Source organism: Melospiza georgiana, chromosome W (genome assembly GCF_028018845.1).
Source record: "Melospiza georgiana isolate bMelGeo1 chromosome W, bMelGeo1.pri, whole genome shotgun sequence".
Lineage (NCBI taxonomy): Eukaryota > Metazoa > Chordata > Aves > Passeriformes > Passerellidae > Melospiza > Melospiza georgiana.
The window spans coordinates 9,745,855-9,752,929 of record NC_080464.1 but is presented as its reverse complement, the minus strand read 5'-3'; the positions used below and the strand labels follow the sequence as shown (position 1 = coordinate 9,752,929).

The window sequence follows — 7,075 nt, the reverse complement described above, 5'->3', positions numbered from 1 at the left end:
AATAAGCGTCGCCCCGCCCTCGCCGCGCGGAACACACCGCCCCACCCAACCGGATCCGTCTCTCTTGGCCTCACTTCTTTTTTTTTCTCTTATTTTTTTTTCGGGTCGCGTGCATTCGATCGGCGGCTAAATGGGCCAATCGGCGGCTGGGGTCGGGCCTTGGCAACCGTTGCCCAATCCTCGCTCACTGTTTCTCAAGTGACGAATGGCCGAACCAATGCGGCGCCTCCCCGCCCACTGCTGAGGGCGGGTCTGAACGGGAGCCAATGAGTGTGGGGAGGGCAGGCGCCCAGGGGAGAGCAACGCTGAGGGAGCAGGGCGGCAGGGCTGCTTGCTGAGCAGGAGGTTGGTTTTGGGGTGGTTTCGACGAGCGGCTCGGCCGCACTGTGGGAAGGAGTGTCCCGTCGGCGGTGTATGGGCTAACTAGGTCCGGCGGGAGACGGGGGCTCCTTTCCGCGCCCTCTTCCCCGCGCACCTCTTCACTCTTTGTTGTGGTGGGGAGCTGCTGGCGCTGAGGGCGGCAAACAGGCGCGGTGGGCCTCAGTGGCGGCGGCGTTAGCTCTGGAGGCTGCCTCTCCTGGCGGAAGGAAACTGCCGCGGGGGAGGGGAGGGGGGGGCGGCGGCTCCTGCTGGATGCTCCCAGGAAGTAGGGCCGGGGGCGTCGCTGTCACCTCCTCCGCCTTTCACACGTCAGAATAGCCCTCGACGCGGGGTGTTGAAAGGTGGGAAGGGTTGGCCTGCACCCTCGGTGTGTGTATGAGGGATGAGGGGGAAAAGGAATATATGCTTTTCTCTCCTCCCTCTCTTGCTTGGACTTTTTATCTTACAGAGATTAGGTGTGCAAGACTTCGCGCCGGGGTGGTGGAGAAAGCTAGAAGCAAGTTGGAAAGAAGTGTTTAGGATTTCAAGGTTTCACTTCAGCCAGTGCTCTTCTGTGTATTCCAGAGCCGTGAATGTCAAATATACACAGTCTACATGAGACATGTACATGCAAATTTATTAGTGGTTTTCTTGATGGTATTAGGCTTAATGCTGTGGCTATCCATGCGTTGGAAGGTGGAAATAAACATCATCTGTTAAGTACGTCATCTACCTAGATAAGCACATGGGGAAAGTTGTGTTGTGATAAATGCAAGTAGTTGGTGTTACTGCAGAGTTCCTTTTTGTAAATTTGTGGAGTTCCTATTTGTAATTTTTTTGTAGGGGCTGGAGGGGAAGAGAAACAGTATGACACTAGTCTATTAGTCTTCATTCTGGGGAAATAAAAGAATGCTAAAAAGTGGGTGAGTGAAGAGCTCTTGTGATAGTCTTGGAGAGCTGTTGAATTGAACAGCTGGAATTCACACTGCAGCCTAGTCCCATGTATTTTTGTTTGTCTGTCACAGTTTTTGACTAAAAAAACCCCAACAGGGTTGTTGTGCTCTTTTCAAATCTTTTACAAACAAGTGGATAGCATTAAAAAAAAGTTTCACTTACTGAGTTTACCATCAAACTATTTCTGAGAAGAGCGCTAGTGAATGCTGCAACCTGTATAGGGCTCATGTTATCACAGTTCATGGTTATAAACGAGTCAGATTCCATATATAACAAAAAGTTTATAATAACAGCTTATTAGGAGACTGCACGTAACAGCAGGTTTGTCTTTTCTGAAGTGTTCCTCTTAGCCTGGAGTGCTGTACTTTCAGATTGATTTGTGACATTATTTTTGTGGAGACTGGACTCTCTAGTGAGACTGATTAGTCTTTGCTCTGTTCTCCAAACTGGAAAAAACCCCAAACCAACAAAACCCCCTCTTGTTAAAGTGAAAGGCTTCCCTTAGTCTATACAGCAACGTTGTTCTTCTTTCCTATGCTTCACTGCAGTGTTGGAGCTTGCATTGTGTGAGTAGATTGACTGTGTATTTGTTCTAAGGTATAGCTTTAAAACTTAAGTGTTTACAAACTAGTGAATTAGAGGAGAATGAGAATGTAAGTAAACAGGAGGTTTGTGAGGTCCCTTCCCGTTTGCTTAGCACTATCATGATGAAAGATAGCATTAGTTACAAATGCCTTTAAAAAGAGAAAGGGGAGGGTCTCATTTAAAGTGGCTTAAATTTAACTCAAAGATGAGTCTAAGCACATATTTACGACCATATTGTGATTTTAAAAGAGTAGCCTGGTAGTTGATTGTTGTTCTTCGGTGTTGTGGATCAGACTGAGACTACACTGACAGTCACCAAAAGGAATGAGAGTGTTTGAAGATCCAGTTTTCTTTATGGAAGAAGCTGGGTTTGTGTAATATAATCTTGAAGAAGAATTTGTCAACTTTCCCGAGGTTCTCCTTGATGATTAAAAAGAGGACCACAATTGGAAAAATGACGTTAAAACCATTGGTCTCTTAATTGATCTCTTCTTTTATTACACCCAGAACAAAATCAAATAATTACAGTAAATCTCCAAATGAAAGCCCCTTCTGGGTCCTCTGTTTTCCTGTTCTACTTGATGTTTCAGAAGCGTTGAGCACCAGCTGATATAATTGAGTTTATTCGAGCTCCAAAAAATTCTCTGCTACTAAACAGAACTTAAAAAACCTTCTTTCCACCTCTGTAATCCTTTTCCCACAAAAGTACTGTGAGAACAGGCCTGGATAACGACTCTGATCTCTGCTTGAGACTGAAATAAATTCCTAAGTTTTGTTTGTATAAAGAATAGTGCATAAAAGTTTTAATTATTATCAGAAGTGTTTTTGAGCTTTCAAATGTATTCAATGCTGCCTTAATGATTGTGCATATAAATACCCTGTAATTGAAAGCATCCATTTATGGGCCTGACTTGCTTAGTGAGCTGTAAATTCTGCTTTTCAGATTGGATTTAATTACTTTTATCATAGAGCCATTAACTGATTGTGAAGTGTGCTGAGAGGCAAACAATACCTAAGCTTACTTGCCAAAATATTTGTAATTGTTGATTTGTTAAACTGAATTACTGCAGGTCATGCAATGGGATTATTTTTTTTTTTTTTTGTAATAGAATGGAGAGTACAGGCAGCCCTGTGTTCAGTACTCTGGGCTACGGCAGAAAACCTTCCTAAACGTTCCTCTCCACTTTCAATAGAGAAACTGTTACGAACTATAAGGCTTCATTCCATATGACTTTTTATTATTATGATGGGTGACAGCCATAAGTGGTCAAGTAACACCAAGAGACTGAGAGAGCAGTTCCTGGGTGTCCTATCAGTTTAGTCTGGAACTCAAGCTAAATTTAATTACACTGGAGCAATATGAGCTTATGCAAAGTGAACTCTGCTTAACAAGGGAGATTGTTTGAGAAATGTTTATGTTTGGCCTGTATCTTGCATTAACTAATTGTTAAATGCAATTGTTTGGGCTTTAGTGAAGTGGAGAAGCTGCTAAACTATACAGATAAAAACTGAAACAGGTACCTAGGTACCTGATAATCCATTCTGTGAATATTCCTGTCTAATTTAGCCCAGGAGTATTTATTTTCTAAAATAATGAAGTTGACACTTTATTACACATGAAGCATTTTAGTCAAAATTAATGAGGTAGGGGCTTAAACTGTTGTGGTTTGGAGTGCTTCTTTGGTGCTTTTTGTGGGGCTATTATGGCCTTCTAGTTTTAAGGAGCAATACTGTTAGGTTGTTCATAACACAAAGTGGAAGAAGTTTGCTGCTTTGCAGAAACAGGTGAATTGGCTGACTGCAGTTGTAATTTTCCTCATTTGCAATTCTACGGGAGTTGCTAAAATACCTCAATCCTATTAGTAATTTGATGAAAGGTTAGTAAAATTAATATCTTTCTTGTGTCTCCAGTTGCATGCAATTTTAGTATACCATGAATTAATGTGTTACATAGAGTGGGATTTTCTAATAGCAATATAGCTTTTCATTGCTACATTTGGATATAATTTTTAGTAGTCCTTAGTAATTAAAAAAAATCCAATTTCTGAAGCTTTCATAATGTCACGATTGTGTTTATTTTAGCTCTGTGTATGAGAAATATGAGTTTTCTCATTTGATTCATAAACAAACTTCATGAAGAGAGTGAGAGGAAAAGTCTACTTTCAAAGTAGGTGGGTAATTCTGTTTTCAGTGAGCTAAAGGTACTACAGTTATGCAGAGTTTCAAGATGCATTGCAATATTAGAACATAGTATACTTAAAAATTGAGTATGTTGAGTCTCTGTAGACATGTTTGAAATTCTCATTCTAAAGCTGACCCAGAGCAAGAATTTTCCTTGCTCCTGTCCCCCCAGATCACAAGCAGCCAGCCTCATTGGCTCATGTCAAAGCTCAACCAGGACCATGGCTTTTTACTCCTTGGAACCTGGGGCTGTGAGCTGGCCAGATGGAGCCCCTTTGGAGGGAGCTCTTCAGAGCCACTCCCCACTGCTGGGCTAATTGGCTGAAAAGCTGAACTGGGAGTTAGATTTGAGGGCATTGCTCAGTAAGGCTGCATTCCCCTTCTTCCAAAGCAAAAAACCCTAAAACCCTAACACCCAAAAACCAGTAAGGGAATACTCTAATCTGTCCTACTATGACTAAAATATGAGGAGAGAAGATGAGTACCATCTCATTTTCTTGTGTGGTTGTTTTTCAGAAAAGTATGTATGTGGCAGTAGGCTTGAGCTTCTCCAGTATGACAAAACCAGGTGTCTAATATTCATTTGTAGAGAAAGAATTAGCCCTTATGGAATTGCGAAAGGCAGTTTTTGGAGGGATTATGGCTGCAATAGAAGTGAAATGTCTTGTCTGTTACACTGTGTAATTTAACTAGAGTGTATTCTATCTGAAAGGGAATTTGATTTTAGTTTGAAGTTCATGCAAAATTCAGGTTTCCTGCAAGTTGAGATCATTAACACAGCAGAGAACTTTCTCAGATTCCACAGAGAATAAACTGTCTCCTTGGATGGAATAACATAGCCTGAAGGATCAAGAAGCAGACAATAAATTAGTTTTGTCTTTTCTTCTGTTTAATGCAAGATGAAATACTTGTTTTATTGTTTTTCTAAGTCTTAATGACTTCTGACTTAATATAGGAGACATGGAAGTACTGCATAAACTATGCCTTTTAAAACTTCAGCTCCTACTATTGTTTAACCTAAAGTCTTGACTCTGCTTAAAATAGACTATGCTTCAATTAATGTCACTTTATTGTGAAACCGGTAATATCACAGGGGCACATGTGAAGGGAAAGGGTGGATATACCTTTGTCTTCTGAAAGATCTTAAACATTGTGCAGTTGGTGAAATTGATAAAGAATCTTGTCCGAATTCCAAGAGTAACGAAAAAAAAATTTCTTAAAAAAATCTCAGAAATGGGACTAAAATTGTGAGGAAATGAGCTTGTAGACTCTCAAATACCCCTAATTATTTTCCTTGATCTTCTTTCATTAGGAGCTTAATTTATGTACTCTTTATTTCAGAACAGCTCTTGCAAATGAAATTCCTCTAAGACAGAATGCTTCTAGTAAAACTAAGAGAGATCAGATTTCTTTATTTTCAAGTTTAAGATGAATAAGCAGACTGATATTTCATATGTTGCATAAGGTTTTAGAATAAATTAGCCAGAAAGCACTTGATACTTTTGGTAGCACCAGTATGTTTATAGTATGTTCGAGTCACTCAGGAAAGGAAAATTTCTCTTGAAGATGTTAGTCTGATAACATGCTGTCTTTAAGGTTTACTTTGTATTTTATGCTTAGTTATTGCTGGGATAATGGGCTTAATACTTGTTTCAGAGGACCACAGCAGAATGGAATAAATAGCAGACATGACTCAAGCTGTGACTTTAGAAGCTGCCAACTATGACACTGTTTGACACACTATAGAAACATGTGCATCAAGAAGCAGAGATACTATGGGGGCAGAGATTAAATAAATATCACCGGAGCTAGGCAGTTTGTAGCTTTTCCAGCATTAATCTGTTGGGAATAACAGCATGTGTTCCCTGTGTTCCATCAATCTAAAGAAACTCTTGTACCTCTCTGGGAAACAGTGAGTGCACCTTGAGTATTCAATGCTGCAGTTTTAAGGCACAATCCAGAGAATGTGGAAAGGGATAAAATAGTGGAAGTTTTCTGCTATGTATTGCACTGCTGCCTTGATACTAATAGTTCACCTATAGTTGAGTTCAGGAAGTGATCTTAAAAATCTCTCTGTAGTTACTCAGAGTCCCTTTATGTTGGTGTGTTGTAGTGGAAATTGAAAATAGTACATGGGAATTAAAAATCAGATTTGGGCTGTGGTGTTGGGCCTCAGTAGAAGAGAGAGCAAAGAAAGAGGCAGTAAAAAGAATAAGTGATTGTGAAGCACACTTAAAATCCTTAGAAGCAAAGGCTGTAAATGAGTACTCATTTTTTTGAGATGGTTGGCTGTAGGCTACAAGGAAATCACAAAAAACATATGGCAAGGAAGAGGAGATATTACATATTTAGCATGTCTTTAATTTAGCAATGTGGAAATATTTCTTGCATTGTTGGCAAAGATTGTTTTCTGGGTGTGTTTGGGGAAAAAGCATTTTATATTTTTTTTGTGAATGAAGAAAATGTACAAGGCAAAAGAACTAGAGGAATGTGTTTAGCAAGAGGCTTGTATCAACAGTGCCAGTGTATAAGAGGATGATTCTTTAGGAACGAAGATCAAAACCTATATTACTGTATCAGTTTGAAGGGAAAAGGTAATTGATTAATTGACATGGGATTTACTGGTCAAAAATGAGCTGCAACAGTGACTCCCAAACCTGTTACCATAGACATAGCATCTGAGACTGGGTAGATATTTGGAACCCAACACAGATATAGAGCTCCTCATTTTTATTTGAACTCCTGCCAGATATTCAGCATCAGATATGCACTCTGCCTTCTATGTCCAATTCCTCATGAGGTGTAGATTTCTGTCTTTGTACTTTTTATTTAAATTATAATGTTGAGAGCTTTAGGATAATATGACCAAAAAGATAAGTGAGAAGATAACCATAGACTGATACAATTTTTCTGTGGTCTTTAGGTCGGTCCTTAGGCAATGTCTTTGAGTATTTGTAATTTAATTGAAGTAGTAAAGCTTTCAGGCTTGGCATCT

General features: G+C 39.9%; 1 protein-coding gene across 1 annotated transcript in view; it reads left to right on the top strand.

Moving 5' to 3' along the window:
• The first annotated feature begins 292 nt into the window (after positions 1-292).
• LOC131095403 (mothers against decapentaplegic homolog 2-like) overlaps positions 293-7,075 on the top strand; it is a 93,993-nt gene continuing 87,210 nt past the window's right edge. Inside the window, exon 1 of the mRNA XM_058043097.1 lies at positions 293-345. The gene's annotated coding sequence lies outside the window, so the exon portion shown is untranslated. The remainder of the gene's footprint in view (positions 346-7,075) is intronic.